Below are 16,894 nucleotides of genomic sequence, written 5' to 3' on the forward strand. Positions count from 1 at the left end.
CGATGGGTTTTTATTGGTGTGCTCGCTTTCACTTTTCCTTAGTAAGCAACGATAAAAGCACACACACACACATCGAGTGAGAATTATCCACCCGCTGCTGCTTGTATGGCAAATGCATTTAACAGGGATCGCCAGTTCTACAATACAAAGTATTTAAGTATTAACGCTTAACGACCGTATTCCTTACATGTAGCATCATGGGAACGTATACTTGTTATGAATTAGTAATTATTCATTACTCATACGTATGATTTAGTAGGGGATGATGATGTGTGTGTGTGCATACATACATATATGTAACTGGAATCTCTTTAAAGTTAAATATTGTTATTGTTTCAATTATTTCTTATCTCAATCATATTCAAAATTGTGGCAGCTGTTGTTGGTGCATGATATGTTCGACTTCTAACAACAATTTAAAGACTTGTTCTTTGAAATCTTATATGAAAACTTTAAATTTATATATTTTTAGTTTATTTTATTCTAATATATTATACTTATATTTTCAGTTTCTGTCACTAACACGTCAGGGCATGATTTGAATGAAATTGTATATTCTATTCGAAATATAGGTTTTATACCCATGTTCCACTATATCTACTCTCCACCTATATTTCGCTAAAAGTCGACAGGCTTTGGCATTCATCATTTCGTATACAAGTCAACTAAAACGTGTTCACCCCAATTTATATATCAAAATCAAATCTGGTTAATTTCTGGACTCAGAAATTAACCACGACGCAGAATATATTTTTTTATGGGACTGAGACGAATCATTGTATCAATTAATTATACCCTAAGCCACATAGTGGTCAGGGTATAATAAGTTTGATCGGCCAAAAAATGTGCCTACCAGAAATATTGATTTTAGACCCCATAAAATATATACCGATCGACTCAAAATCACTTCCTGAGTCGATCTAGCGCTTGGTGTCCGTCCGTCCGTTCGTCCGTCCGTCCGTCTGTCCATGTATTTGTTGTTCACAGGATTCCGGTCGCAATTATTAACCGATTTTGATGAAATTTGGTACAGGGAGTTTTTGGGAACGAACGAACGCTATTGAATTTGGAAGAAATCGGATCAAATTTAGATATAGCTCCCATATGGGGTCACGTTGCGTTTGTTTTCAAACGGATCGTCACCAAATTTGGCAAAAGCAATCTTTTTCATCGTTCTCCAAGTCTGCAAAATTTCATCTAAATCGGTTCAGATTTAGATATAGCTCCCATATATATGTATCCCCCGATTTTCCCAAATTTGGCCATAAAAACCTTATTTATTAAGCGATCTTACTCAAACTTGGCTTACTCTAATCTTTTGTGGTACTGACAATATGTGCCAAAAATAATCGAAATCGGCTCAGATTTAGATATAGCTCCCATATATATGTATCGCCCGATTTTGCCAAATTTGGCCGTAAAACCCTTATTTATCAACCGATAGTGCTCAAAGTTGGCCAAATATAATCTTTTATACCTCTAACTGTATGTGCGCAATTTCATCGAAATCGGTTCAAATTTAGATATAGCTCCCATATATATGTATCGTCCAATTTGGTCAAATTTGGCCGTAATACCCTTATTCGTCAACCGATCGCACTCATAGTTGGCTAAATGTAATCTTCTATAGCACTAACTGTATGTGCAAATTTTCATCGAAATCGGTTCAGATTTAGATATAGCTCCCATATGTATGTATCGCCCGATTTTGCCAAATTTGGCCGTAAAACCCTTATTTATCAACTGATCGTAACCAAGGTTGGCTAAATGTAATCTTTTGTAGCACTAACTGTATGTGCAAAATTTCATCGAAATCGGTTCAAATTTAGATATAGCTCCCATATATATGTATCGCCCCTAATAACCTTATTTTTGACCATAGGGGCCTCATTTATTAACTGATAATACACAAATTTTACACAAAGTGACCTTCTGTGGTATCAATCATACCTGCAAAATATTATACAAATTCAGATTTAGATATAGGTCCCATATATATGCATCGCTCGATTTTGTCATATTTGGCCATAATACTCTTATTTATTAACCTATGTTATTCAAATTCCAAATTTTAATGTACTAGCTGATCTTTAGACTTACATGTAGGTCTTACATAAATCTATTGCCCTATTTGCAGAAATTTGGATTTATTACCCACAACTAATTCACCGATTTCCTCTTTTTATACCCTTCACCACTACTGTGGTACAGGGTATAATAAGTTTGTTGATTTGTATGTAACGCCAAGAAGGAGTAATCATAGACCAACCTTTTAGTATACGGATCGGCTTAGAATTAAATTCTGAGTCGATTTAGCGATGTCCGTCTGTCTGTCTGTCTGTCTGTCCGTCTGTCTGTCTGTTGATGTATTTTTGTGTGCAAATTACAGCTCGCAGTTTTAGTCCGATTGTCCTAAAATTTGGTATAGGGTCCTGTTTCGGCTCAAAGACGATCCCTATTGATTTTGGAAAAAATCGGTTCAGATTTAGATATAGCTGCCATATATATTTCTCACCGATCTGGTCATAATTGGTGTGTATATCAACCGATCTTCCTCAAATTCCGTACATCCGAATATTTTATGAGTCTCGAAAAACTTGCAAAATATCATCAAAATCGGTTCAGATTTAGATATAGCTCCCATATAGCTTTCGCCCGATTTACACTCATTTGCCCACAGAGGCCAATTTTTTGCTCCGATTTAGTTGAAATTTTGGATAGGGAGTAGAATTAGCGTTGTAACTATGCGTGCCAAATTTGCTTGAAATCGGTTCAGATTTGGATATATTTCCCATATATAGCTTTCGCCCGATTTACACTCATATGGCCACAGAGGCCAATTTTTAACTCCGATTTAGTTGAAATTTATATATATATATATATATATATATATATATATATATATATATATATATATATATATATATATATATATATATATATATATATATATATATATATCTATATATATATATATATATATATATATATATATATATATATATATATATATATATATATATATATATATATATATATATATATATATATATATATATATATATATATATATATATATATATATATATATATATATATATATATATGTTTTTCCTGATTTCGACAAAAATGGTCAAAATACCAACATTTGCCTTTCAAACTCGCCACTGCTTAGTCGAAAAGTTGTAAAAATGACTCTAATTTTCCTTAACTTCTAATACATATATATCGTGCGATAAATCATAAATAAACTTTTGCGAAGTTTCATTAAAATTGCTTCAGATTTAAATGTTTTCCATATTTTTTTTTACTAACATTGTGTTCCACCCTAGTGCATTAGCCGACTTAAATTTTGAGTTTATAGATTTTGGTGAAGTCTATCAAATTCTTCCAGATCGAGTGATATTTAAATTTATGTATTTGGGACAAACCTTTATATATAGCCCCCAACACATTTGACGGATGTGATATGGTATCGAAAATTTAGATCTACAAAGTGGTGCAGGGTATAATATAGTCGGCCCCGCTCGACTTTAGACTTTTCTTACTGGTTTAATAATGGACTCAATATTAGTGGCATACTAACTCTTTTGATGCAAAATAAACTATAGCTCCTAATATTAGACATTTCTGCTCAGATTGTGACAAGACACCAATAAACATGTACCCCCCTTTATGTTCTTCAAAACCTATACCAATGATACCCCATAAATGCTTATATTTACTAAGTCAGTAGGGGTGGTTTAGGGTATAATATAGTCGGCCCCGCCCGACTTTGTACTTTACTCACTTGCTTTTTAGTTCAAAATTTAAAAATTTTCAATCATTGACTTAATTAACTTAATGTTTCTAAGTTCTGCCAGGCCCAATCTTATGTACTCTTCACCATGGATTGCATAGAAACTTGTACTAAAGACTGTCATCCACAATCGAATTACTTGGGTTGCGGTAACACTTGCCGATGGCAAAGTATCTTAAAACTTCTTAACACCGTCATCTCAATTGTAAGTTAGTCCATACGGGTTATATATTAAACAAAAAAGACCGATTAAATACGTGTATAATTCACTTTGACAAAATTTTCTATAGAAATACAATTTTGACAAATTTTGAAAAATTTGGACAAAATTTTCGATAGCAATAAAATTTTGATAAAATTTTCTAAAGAAATAAAATTTTGACTAAATTTTCTATAGAAATAAAATTTAGGTAGATTATTTTTGGGGATCGGCTATATACAACTATAGACCGATACACGCAAAAAAATAATTCTTTCCTCCCAAAAGAAATTTTAGACAAACAAAGTTCATAAAACTAACTCAAAAAAAAAAAAAAACAAAACATTGTTTTCTTGCTAATTACATTTTCCCTCACATCTTTCTCACATCCACGAGTTTTTTTAGTTCTTAACACCTTTTCCTATAATACCAACAATGTAGAAGAAATTATACGATTTTATAAATTTTAAAAATTTTTTTTACCTTTCGCCTGGACGGAGAATCGAACCGCGGACCATGCACTTTGTAAGCCAACACACTAACCACTGAGCTATGTACCTGTTATGGTCATCAATAGATAAATATCCATATAAGTTATATTTATATAGCATAGCTTGCGGCGCCCACGAACCGAATAAACAAAGTTTATTTAACAGAAACAAACATTTAGTTTGGCACCGTGAAGCAGTGGTTGCTAGGTCCGACTTGCATGCCAAGTGTCGTGGGTTCGATCCCTGCTTCGACCAAAGTTTTTTTGTTTGTTTGCTTTTTTTTTACATATATTCCAGATATGTTCGGAAGATTCCGAAAAAATGTTCAACATTACATTGTAGTATATTAAATTTTGAACTGTAAAATGTGTACTATTAAAGACCTAAAGTCAGAAAAGAACAGTGTTTGATATGAACGAAATGTACTGTGTTGTTGTTTCAAAAATAACTTTTTTTGAAAAAATTAAAATTTTGTAACAAACGATTTTTTTTTGTGATAAAAGTTTAAAATTTTTAAAAGTTTGTAATTATGGACCGATATGGACAATTTTTGCGTGGTTGTTACACGCTCACAAAAAATCGCTTCTGTAACATATACTCCCAAACATATTTTGCTTCAAGCATATACATTTTTGGGTATTGCCCAAACATTTATATGTTTGATCTCTTCCAATATATAATATGTTTGAAAGCATATTAGTCTAAACAATATATGTTTGGGTACTCTAAGTTCCAAACATTTTGTATTTTTGCATCCAAATTCAATAATGTTGTCTTCCAAAAAACTATATGTTCTTATGTGAACATATAATATGTTTGGAATCATTTTGCACCCAAAAATATTATATGCTTAAAAAAAATTCTCCCAAACAATATTGTGCTCAAAATTTTATTTATTTATTTATATATTTACAATCATAATGAATTATGAAAATAAACAGGTAATATAGGTGCTAACAACATAGGTTTTCGACCTGAATGCTCAAAATGTTGTTTCTGCCCAATTGTATATTCCCCCACATCTTTCTCACTTCCACGAGATTTTTTAGTTCTTAGCACCTTTTTCTGTAATACAAACATTGTAGAAGAAATTATTCAATTGCATGATTTTTTTTATTTTAATTTTACCTTTTGCCGGACGGGGATTCGAACAGCGGACCACACAGTTTGTAAGGATCAAAGAAGTAGCTGATCAATTGCCCAAGGAAAAATAAAATGTTAATTTTGTAATAACAAGCAACAACCACCAACTTAATTCAATATCGCTCCCTGATAAATAGCGCTCCAAGCTACTAAACACATATATGTTTATAGGCTATTTCTAAATTAATATATGTTTGCATCCAAGCATATTATATTTACAAACATTTTATGTCCCAAACATAATATGTTCTAACATATTAACATATATGTTCCAAACATGTTATGCTAGTTTATGAACATTATATGCTTGCACTCAAAAATATTGTGTTTAAAAATTTGTGTTCCAAACATATAATGTTTATAGCCAAACATATGAAAAACAGCCTTTTTCATCCGTGTAGATACCATATACTAACACCATGTACCAAATTTCAGTCGAATCGGATGAAATTTGCATCTCTTAGATGCTCCGCAAGCCCAATCTGGAGATCGGTTTATATGGGGGCTATATATAATTATGGACCGATGTGGACCAATTTTTGAATGGTTTTTAGAGACGATATACTAACACCATGCACCTCCGTGGTGCAATGGTTAGCATGCCCGCCTTGCATACACAAGGTCGTGGGTTCGATTCCTGCTTCGACCGAACACCACAAAGTTTTTCAACGGTGCATTATCCCACCTCAGTAATGCTGGTGACATTTCTGAGGGTTTCAAAGCTTCTCTAAGTGGTTTCACTGCAATGTGGAACGCCGTTCGGACTCGGCCTTGTCACTGAGCTTAACATGGAATCGGGCAGCACTCAGTGATAAGAGAGAAGTTCACCAATGTGGTATCACAATGGACTGAATAGTCTAAGTGAGCCTGATACATCGGGCTGCCACCTAACCTAACCTAACCTTATACCATCCGACCTACAATAGCAACTACTTATGCCAAATCTCACGTCGATAACTTATTTCGTCCGGAAGTTAGCGTGATTTCAACAGACGGACGAACAGACATGCTTAGATCGACTCAGAATTTCACCACGACCCAGAATATACATATATACTTTATGGGGTCTTAGAGCAATATTTTGATGTGTTACAAATGGAATGACAAAGTTAATATACCCATAATATTTACGGAGTCATACCTATAGAACAATTACATTTGTTTGATGAGATCCTATCGAAATTTGTTTAAAAATAAGTAATAATATCGTTTTAGAATTAGAATTCAATATATTAACTCCCATAATAGTTTTCGACGATTTTGTTCTGATTTCGAATGTAAACTGTAAACATTGAAATTGATCGTTCTGTACGCCAATTTTTTACATAGAAAAGTATTTTGCTATTGGATCCGGAAGTAGTGCAAAATTTGGCACAGAAGCGATAAATTTAACATGCGCTTGACATAGGACGGATGTCCATCATTTCAACAGCCATTGCATTAAATGTGCATCATTTCTTAGGGTGTGATCCGAATTCAGTATTTTGGATGTGAATTAAAAAAATGTAATATATTGCTAAATATATATTTTCTTTAATTTGGCTTTTTTCGAATAAATAATAATAAATTGAATTAAAGTTGTGGCTTTAGAAGAACTTCCAAATTTTTTGTTGGGTGTATAAATCACAACAAAAAAAAAAAAACGTAGTAAATGTTAAAAATATATCTCACAAGGGGGCATGAATAGGTAGAATCGAAAGCAGTTCATGTGAATCGATTATTGGATAAAAAAATATGCTTTATAAATAATACATCTTGCTATTTTTTTCTATTCTCTAAGGGTAACATATTTAGGATTTTGCAACGCGTTGAATAATCAGGCATCGTATTTAGAGGGAATTGGCTCCTACGTGCATATTTAGAAAAGCATTTTGGATTTTTGTTAAAATTCGCTGAATACGATTTCAGTTTCTAAACTCCATTAATATATGTCGATTTTTTTTATACCCTCCACCATAGGATGGGGGGTATATTAACTTTGTCATTCCGTTTGTAACACATCGAAATATTGCTCTAAGACCCCATAAAGTATATATATTCTGGGTCGTGGTGAAATTCTGAGTCGATCTGAGCATTTCCGTCCGTCCGTCTGTTGAAATCACGCTAACTTCCGAACGAAACAAGCTATCGACTTGAAACTTGGCACAAGTAGTTGTTATTGATGTAGGTCGGACGGTATTGCAAATGGGCCATATCGGTCCACTTTTACGTATAGCCCCCATATAAACGGACCCCCAAATTTGGCTTGCGAGGCCTCTAAGAGAAGCAAATTTCTTCCGATCCGGCTGAAATTTGGTACATGGTGTTAATATATGGTCTCTAACAACCATGCAAAAATTGGTCCACATCGGTCCATAATTATATATAGCCCCCATATAAACCGATCCCCCGATTTGGCTCGCGAGGCCTATAAGAGAAGCAAATTTCTTCCGATCCGGCTGAAATTTGGTACATGGTGTTAATATATGGTCTCTAACAACCATGCAAAAATTGGTCCACATCGGTCCATAATTATATATAGCCCCCATATAAACCGATCCCCCGATTTGGCTCGCGAGGCCTATAAGAGAAGCAAATTTCATCCGATCCGGCTGAAATTTGGTACATGGTGTTAGTATATGGTCTCTAACAACCATGCAAAAATTGGTCTACATCGGTCTATAATTATATATAGCCCCCATATAAACCGATCTCCAGATTTGAATTCCGGAGCCTCTTGGAAGACCAAAATTCATCTGATTCAGTTGAAATTTGGTACGTGGTGTTAATATATGGCCTCAAACTCCCATGCAAAAATTGGTCGAAATCGGTCCATAATTATATATAGCCCCCATATAAACCGATCCCCAGATTTGACCTCCGGAGCCCCTTGGAAGAGCAAAATTCATCCGATTCGGTTGAAATTTGGTACGTGATGTTAGTATATGGTATCCAACAACCATGCAGGAATTGGTTCATATCAGTCCATAATTATATATAGCACCCATATAAACCGATCCCCAGATTTGACCTCCGGTGCCTTTTGGAGAAGCAAAATTCATCCGATATGGTTGAAATTTTGTACGTGGTGGTAGTATATGATATTTAACAACCATGCCAAAAGTGGTCCATATCGGTCCATAATCATATATAGCCCCCATATAAACCGATCCCGAGATTTGGTTTTGGAGCCTCTTGGAGGAGCAAATTTCATCCGAGTCAGTTGAAATTTGGTACATTGTGCTAGTATATGGCAGTTAACAACCATGCCTAACTAGGTCCATATCGGTCTATAGTTATATATAGCCCTCATATAAATCGATCCCCAATCACACAAAAATTTGTCCATATCAATAATTGTATATAGCCCCCATATAAGCGACCCTACGTACCGTGCAAAAGTCCATATCGATTCGTAATTATTTGTAGACTTACCTACACATACTTTTTTGTCTAATGTATACCACGTATGGATTAACTCACAATTTAGAAAACAATTTAAGATACCACAACCCAAGTAATTCGATTGTGGATGACAGTCTTTCTTAGAAGTTTCTACGAAATCCATGGTGGAGGGTACATAAGATTCGGCCTGGCCGAACTTACGGCCGTTTATACTTGTTATGATTTCGAATTTTAAAATGTAAACGTTGAAATTGATAGTTCTGCAGGCCAATGTTTAACATACTCCACATAACTATGAATTTTGTAGTATTTTATTTGCAGCCCACATGCCTACATCAATCTTATGGGAACTCGTTTCTTCAACTTTGCATTTGATAAATATCTAAAGAGAGGGTAGCAATTGCATGCTCATTCTTGCACATATGTACGTTTGCATAAATAAAGAAGTATATCAAATAAATATATTCCAAAGATTTTACTTGCCATACTCGTAACAGGTGCCTCCCATAAGAAACGTGCCAATGTTAAAGGCTCTTGGATATGTATGCATATCCTGGCACAAGTAAAATATACAATCAAATGTGTGTGTGTGTGTGAAAGGAAGTGATGGGCATATGTAATTTCAATTTTCTATCCTTTGTTCCGATTCAAGTGTGATTTGTGTGCAAATCAACATTTATTGTTTGATTTTTCAATGGCCATGTAAATAACACCCAGCATTTCGACAACAACAAAAGAAAAAATGAAAGCTCTAAGAATAGTAACAAGGGGACAACCAGAGCAATAGCAACAAACACAACAACAAAAAACTTGTTTTCATTTGTAAAACATTGAAATAAATTTGAAAAAACATTTTCCCTCAAAAAAATTGAAACATGTACGTGATATTTACGTAACAATGCGACTACGATAACAACTACAAAGTTAAACAATGGCAAAACTAACCAACGACTAGGACAACGACAACGACGACGACAACGACGATTCATTTGAAAATGTGAAAACCCAAAAAGCTCGAATGATTCACCATCAAAAGGATTGTATGCGGTTTTCGACCACTGCATACCAAATGCCAAGCCACACAACCAAATAAAGCAGAAATAAAACCAATGCTATCCAAACGAATATAGCAAAAAATACAAACAAAAATATCAAAAAAACATGTAAGGAAAGTCTAAAGTCGGGCGGGGCCAACTATATTATACCCTGCACCACTTTGTAGATCTAAACGTTCGATACCATATCATATCCGTTAAATGTGTTGGGGGCTATATATAAAGGTTTGTCCCATATACATACATTTAAATATCACTCGATCTGGACAGAATTTGATAGACTTCTACAAAATCTATAGACTCAAAATTTAAGTCGGCTAATGCACTAGGGTGAAACACAATGTTAGTAAAAAAATATGGGAAACATTTAAATCTGAAGCAATTATAAGGAAACTTCGCAAAAGTTTATTTGTGATTTATCGCTCGATATATGTGTATTAGAAGTTTAGGAAAATTAGAGTCATTTTTACAACTTTTCGACTAAGCAGTGGCGATTTAACAAGGAAAATGTTGGTATTTTGACCATTTTTGTCGAAATCAGAAAAACTAATATATGGGAGCTATATCTAAATCTGAACCGATTTCAACCAAATTTGGTACGCATAGCAACAATGCTAATCCAACCCCTTGTGCAAAATTTCAACTAAATCTGAGTTAAAAATTGGCCTCTATGGTCATATGAGTGTAAATCGGGCGAAAGCTATATATGGGAGCTATATCTAAATCTGAACCGATTTCAACCAAATTTGGCACGCATAGCTACAATGCTAATTCTACTCCCTGTGCAAAATTTCAACTAAATCGGAGCAAAAAATTGGCCTCTGTGGTCATATGAGTGTAAATCGGGCGAAAGCTATATATGGGAGCTATATCTAAATCTGAACCGATTTCAACCAAATTTTGCACGCATAGCTACAATGCTAATTCTACTCCCTGTGCCAAATTTTAACTAAATCGGAGCAAAAAATTGGCCTCTGTGGTCATATGAGTGTAAATCGGGCGAAAGCTATATATGGGAACTATATCTAAATCTGAACCGATTTCAATAAAATTTGGCACACTTGACTACACTTCTAATTGTACTCCTAGTGAAAAATTTCAACCAAATTGGGGTAAAACTCTGGCTTCTGGGGCCATATAAGTCCATATCGGGCGAAAGATATATATGGGAGCTATATCTAAATCTGAACCGATTTCTTCCAAAATCAATAGGGTTCTATTCTGACCCAAATTAGGAACATGTGCCAAATTTGAAGGCGATTGGACTTAAATTGCGACCTAGACTTTGATTACAAAAATGTGTTCACAGACAGACGGACGGACGGACGGACAGACGGACATGGTTATATCGACTCAGGGACCCACCCTGACCATTATTGCCAAAGACACCATGTGTCTATCTCGTCTCCTTCTGGGTGTTATAAACATATGCACTAACTTATAATACCCTGTTCTACAGTGTGGCGCAGGGTATAAAAACAAGTATATACGGCCGTAAGTTCGGCCAGGCCGAATCTTATGTACCCTCCACCATGGATTGCGTAGAAACTTCTACGAAAGACTGTCATCCACAATCGAAATACTTGGGTTGTGGTATCTTAAAACTTCTTAACATCGTTTTCTAAATTGTGAGTTAGTCCATATGTGGTATATTTTAGACAAAAAAGTTATGTATAGTTAAGTCTACAAATAATTACGAATCGATATGGACTTTTTGCACGGTACGTAGAGAGCCAGAATTGAAATATGGGGGTCACTTATTTGGGGGCTATATACAATTATGAACTTGATATGGACCACTTTTTGTGTGATTGGAAATCGATTTACCTGAGGGATATATATAACTACAGGCCGATATGGACCTAGTTAGGCATGGTTGTTAACGACCATATACTAGCACAATGTACCAAATTTCAACTCACTCGGATGAAATTTGCTCCTCCAAGAGGCTCCAAAACCAAATCTCGGGATCGATTTATATGGGGGCTATATATGATTATGGACTGATATGGACCACTTTTGGCATAGTTGTTAAATATCATGTACTACCACCACTGCTTCTCCAAAAGGCACCGGAGGTCAAATCTGGGGATCGGTTTATATGGGGGCTATATATAATTATGGACTGATATGAACCAATTCCTGAATTGTTGTTGGATACCATATACTAACTTCAGGTACCAAATTTCAACCGAATCGGATGAATTTTGCTTTTCCAAGAGGCTCCGGAGGTCAAATCTGGGGATCGGTTTATATGGGGGCTATATATAATTATGGACCGATGCGGACCAATTTTTGCATGGTTGTTAGAGACCATAAACAAACACCATTTACCAAATTTCAGCCTGATCGGATGAAATTTGCTTCTCTTAGTGGGTCTGCAGGCCAAATTTGATGGTCCGTTTATATGAGAGCTATTCGTAAAGGTGGACCGATATGGCCCATTTGCAATACCATCCGACCTACATCAATAACAACTACTTGTGCCAAGTTTCAAGTCGATAGCTTGTTTCGTTCGGAAGTTAGCGGGATTTCAACAGACGGACGGACGGGCATGCTCAGATCGACTCAGAATTTCACCACGACCCAGAATATATATATATTTTATGGGGTTTTAGAGCAATATTTCGATGTGTTACAAACGGAATGACAAAGTTAATATACCCCCCATCCTATGGTGGAGGGTATAAAAACAAGTATATACAGAAGTAAGTTCGGCCGGGCCGAATCTTAAATACCCACCACCATGAATCAAATATAATAGTTTCCTTCGAAAATTTCAGGAGGGTTTGATAACGGATATTCCCAAACAGAGCTGTTCAACCAGTAAACTTCCCGAAGATAAATCTAAAGATTCTACCTACGAAGACTAGATCAGATTCTGGATTTATAAGAACCAATTTTGTTTGAGAATTATAAACATCTCATGTAAGCGTGCAAGAAAATGTTGAAATAACGCCTTGATTTGAAATCTAAAATCTGTAGACTTTTACCCCCATTATTTCATGATCAGTGCGCCAAGAAGAGAAATATGTCTATATGGAGGCCTTACCAAATGGACCGATAAAAAAACGAAGTTCGATACACGTTTTTGGGAGTCTAAAATACCAGTATTTTTACAATTTCAGGCAAATCGGATAAAAACTAGATTTCAATTTTCAGTCAAATCACATAGAAACTACAGTTTCTAGAAGCCCGAGATAAAATCAGGAGATCGGTCTATATGGGGGCTATACCAAAGCATGGATCGATAAACCCCATTTTCGGCACACACATTTGTGGTCCTAAAATATCTCTAGATTTCCAGTTTCAGGCAAATCGGATAAAAAACTATGGTTTCCAGAAGCCCACGAAATAAAATCGGGAGATAGGTCTATATGGGGCCCCACATTTGTGGTCCTAAAATACTACTACCTCAGGTAAATCGGATAGAATCTGTGGATTCCAGAAAATCGGTAGATCGGTCTATATGGGGGCTATACCAAAACATGGACCGATAGGTACTATTTTCGGCACCCCTATTTGTGGTCCTAAAAGACCCTAGATTTCCAATTTCAGGGAAATCGGATAGAAAATACGGTTTCCAGAAGCCCAAGACCTTAAATCGGGGGTCCGTTTATATGGGGGCTACATCCAAACCGACCGATATAGCCCATCTTCGAACTTGCGCTGCCTGCAAACAAAAAACGAATATGTGCCAAATTGCAGGACGATAGCGCCATTATTAAAAGCTGTAGCGTGATTATGTTACAACAGACAGACAGACGGACATGGTTACACAGAAAAAAATTTCCGTAGTTAAACTAACGCTAGCCACCGTGGTTCAATGGTTAGCATGCTCGCCTTGCATACACAAGGTCGTGGGCTCGATTCCTGCTTCGACCGAACACCAAAAAGTTTTTCATAGGTGATTTATCCCACCTTAGTAATGCTGGTGACATTTCTGAGGGTTTCAAAGCTTCTCTTGTTTCACTGCAATGTGGAACGCCGTTCGGACTCGGCTATAAAAAAGAGGTCCCTTGTCATTGAGCTTAACATGGAATCGGGCAGCACTCAGTGATAAGAGAGAAGTTCACCAATGTGGTATCACAATGGACTGAATAGTCTAAGTGAGCCTGATACATCGGGCTGCCACCTAACCTAAACTAATGCTAAATTTAACTTATTTTTATTGAAAAAAAAAATTATTTGCTATAAGTTATATTTTATTATTTTTTTGAAATTTTCCACAACTTAATGAAATTTTACTTTTTTTAAGTATGCCTCAAAAATTTTATGAACTAAATATGGGTATAGAATTCAATGACCGTACACATAATTTCAATATGAACTAAAGTAGAAGAAGATTTTCGTACGAAACCCAAAAATAGTAAGAATGAACTACTGTATGGTAAAAATGGTCATGATTTGGCGCCAATGATTTTCTTCTTTACTTTTAGTTCATTTTTTCTTCTATGAGAGGATGTAATTTTGTGAACTGTGAAAAGTATAAAATTTGCCTGGTTTTAACAACGCTTTGTTGAAATCTCAAAATGTGGAGTAAAATTTATTTTAATTTTCGTGCGACGTAGTTCGTTCTTCCTATAAAACAGTTTACTTTTTTTCGATGTATATCGTCTTAGAATTTCTCCCTGATTACAAACCGAATGACAAACTTATTATATTCCCATCACCATTCAATGGTGATGGGTATAAAAAAAACCGATTTGAACGAATGGAACATTTTTGTTGACCCTTACTTACTATCAGAAGAGGACACTACTCTTCTGATCGAAAGTAATTTATGTGATTAAATAGCCAAATAGAGGGCGAAGTTCGCTACTTAATTTTAATTAATGAAATTAAGGTCAGAAATATCACAATAGGAGCCACCATAGAGCAATAGTTGTCATGTCGGTCTTGATTATGGGAGGAGAAGCAAACGGAGAAAAATTTTTGGTTTGATGTTGGGTCGAAACAGTGATTGAATCCACGACATGACAGTGATTGAATCCAATCACTGTCATGTCGTGGATTCAATCACTGTTTCGACCCAACATCAAACCAAGAATTTTTCTCCGTTTGCTTCTCCTCCCTCAAAAATTCTGGTGACATTTGTGGATATTTTAATCTTTCTTTACGAGGTTTCAAAGTAATGGCCCTTAGAGGAATAGTTTTAAAATTAGGCGCGTCCGAACATAATTCCGTATAAATTTGTTTTATTTACTGACGCAATGTAACACTGCCAATATCGCGGTAACGAGCAATGGTACGAGAAACAAAAGAGTTATTCACATTTGCTGGTTATTCGGAATGCAATAGATCAAAATGCATCTATAAGCTTGTTAACATTAAAACGACCTGTCACTGAAATAAATTTCGCAGCTGTCAGACGACGTTGGTTACAATACGTATCAACCTCCCTGCATTTGGTTGGCTTAGGCTTTCTGATAACCTGCCATTTCTGATTCACTTAAATGAGTAAGTCCATTGAGATTCTACAGGTGGTGAACTCTTATTAATGGATTCTGCCCAATTTTATGTTAGGTTGACGGACCTGAGATTATAGTTAGTCTTGTGTCGTTCCGGAACGAACTAGTTCCAATGAACGGTTCACTAAAAGGAACGACTGTCACTAGTTCCATCTCTTTCGTTCTCATCGTTCCTTTTGTCATTTAGTTTTATATTCAATTTACGCTCCATCGTTCTTTGTATGGCAGTTTTATTTTTATACCCTCCATCATAGGATGGGGGTATATTAACTTTGTCATTCCGTTTGTAACACATCGAAATATTGCTCTAAGACCCCATAAAGTACATATATTCTGGGTCGTGGTGAAATTCTGAGTCGATCTAAGCATGTCCATCCGCCCGTCCGTTCGTCCGTCCGTCTGTTGAAATCACGCTAACTTCCGAACGAAACAAGCTATCGACTTGAAACTTGGCACAAGTCGTTGTTATCGATGTAGGTCGGATGGTATTGAAAATGGGCCATATCGGTCCACTTTTACGTATAGCCCCCATATAAAGGGACCCTCAGATTTGGCTTGTGGAGCCTCTAACAGAAGCATATTTCATCCGATCCGGCTGAAATTGGTACATGGTTTTGGTATATGTTCTCTAACAATCATGCAAAAATTGGTCCACATCGGTCCATAATTATATATAGCCCCCATATAAACCGATCCCCAGATTTGGCTTGCGGAGCCTCAAAGAGAAGAAAATTTCATCCGATCCGGCTGAAATTTGGTACATGATGTTGGTATATGGTCTCTAACAACCATGCAAAAATTGGTCCATATCGGTCCTAAATTATATATAGCCCCCATATAAACCGATCCCCAGATTTGGCTTGCGAAGTCTCCAAGAGAAGCAAATTTCATCCAATCCGGTTGTAATTTGGAACATGGTGTTAGTATATGATCTTTAACAAGCGTGCCAGAATTGGTCAATAATTATATATAGCCCCCCATATAAAACGTTCTCCAGATTTGACCTCCGGAGCCTCTTGGAGGAGCAAAATTCATCCGATCCGATTCAAATTAGGAACGTGGTGATAGTATATGGTCGCTAACAACCATACCAAAATTGGTCCATATCGGTTCATAATCATGGTTGCCACTAGAGCCAAAAATAGCCTACCAAAATTTTATTTCTATAGAAAATTTTGTCAAAATTTTATTTCTATAGAAAATTTTGTCAAAATTTTATTTCTAGAGAAAATTTTGTTAAAATTTTATTCGGTTCATAATAAAATTTTCATCATTGTCAAAATTTTATTTCTATAGAAAATTTTGTTCAAATTTTATTCGGTTCATAATCATGGTTGCCACTCGAGCCAAAA

The 16,894-nt window shown here is 35.6% G+C and overlaps 1 protein-coding gene across 1 annotated transcript in view; it reads right to left on the minus strand.

Annotated features, from left to right (window-relative positions):
- Positions 1 to 16,894, minus strand: part of naz (nazgul) — a 262,005-nt gene that overhangs the window by 157,118 nt on the left and 87,993 nt on the right. The gene's annotated exons all lie outside the window — the stretch shown is intronic.

Source organism: Haematobia irritans, chromosome 1, assembly GCF_050003625.1.
Source record: "Haematobia irritans isolate KBUSLIRL chromosome 1, ASM5000362v1, whole genome shotgun sequence".
NCBI lineage: Eukaryota > Metazoa > Arthropoda > Insecta > Diptera > Muscidae > Haematobia > Haematobia irritans.